Genomic DNA, 1,364 nt, shown 5'->3' on the forward strand with positions numbered 1-1,364 from the left:
TTTTTTAAAAAAAAAAAAAACACTTTATCAGGCATCGTTTATTTTTTAAAAACTAAAAACATAACCAAAATTAGTGTTATCTAGAATGATTATAGGGATAATGACTGTTATTGATATTTACTTTTTTTTTTTTTTTTTTTTTTTTTTTTTTTTTTTTTTTTTTTTTTTTGTTTTGTGTGTGTGGTGTGTGTGTGTGTGTGTGTGTGTGTGTGTGTGTGTGTGTGTGTGTGTGTCTGTGTGTGTCTGTGTGTGTGTCTGTGTGTGAATTGATGATCAATATAATTAAAACCATAACCTTCGCTAGTGTAATTATTATCATCGTTTATTATTATTATTAACATTTCCATAATATATTTTGTTATCATTAAAAATTTATCATCATCATCGCCACTTCTGCCTTATAACGTCATCCTTATCTCCAGTATCTTCATCGCTCACGCTTTTATCATTGCAGTTATCGTTATAATACATCTGTCATGATCATACGCCATTAATATTTCCACTGCTGTTACTGTAATGATACTAAATAACATAATTCTGATGTTTGATATATTAACATACCCTTATCATAAATGTTACTGTAATCACTAATCATATCTTCACACACATCAGTTGCACATTTCAGGATAAATGCTCAGTTGATCGCCATTGCCTCCAGTTGCAACACAGGACCTCATCCTGCCTTCGCATCCTTTCTTGCCAGCCACGCCGCGCCGACGCCGCCACTTGAGGTGCAGGAAAGTGTTAATTGGCCGTCCACGGGGCCCTTCGTCGCCCTGGCGCTGAAACTGGCAGATGGCGGAGACGCGGGGCTTTTGCCAATTCCACGGCCACAGCGAGGCTGGCCGTGACTCGCGCCGAAATGAGGTGCCGCGGCCGGCGTCGGGGCAGTCTAGCCTAACTTGCAGCATTGACGTCCTTGGGTTTCCTGCAGGACCGCGGGTCTGCACCTTGGCCTGATAAGTGGAAGGTGTGGGCGAAGCAGAGGGGAGGACACTCGAGACAGCAGTTAGCAAAAACCCAGCACGTCAGAGGATATCATTCTCCCTTGACGCCGTTTCGCGTTTCCTCCGTTCTCCAAGGTCTGTGGCGATGATAGTGCTAGTAATTACGCCGTTGATAATGATGTGATAATAATTATGCTGTTAATAATGTGATAATAATTATGCTGTTAATAATGTGATAATTAAGCTGTTAATAATGAAGTCATGATAATTATGCAGTTAATAATAAGTCATTGGTGGCGGTGATAAAATAAAATAAAATCAGCCAGCTCCATAGTCGGAATTGCTGCAGAAGGCTCTGCCAAACGCTGGAGAAAAGGAGCGTGAGCTGCAGCTCCACGTGACATTAAAGCAAAAAAA

Source organism: Penaeus monodon, chromosome 41, assembly GCF_015228065.2.
Source record: "Penaeus monodon isolate SGIC_2016 chromosome 41, NSTDA_Pmon_1, whole genome shotgun sequence".
In the NCBI taxonomy this organism is placed as follows: Eukaryota; Metazoa; Arthropoda; class Malacostraca; order Decapoda; family Penaeidae; genus Penaeus; species Penaeus monodon.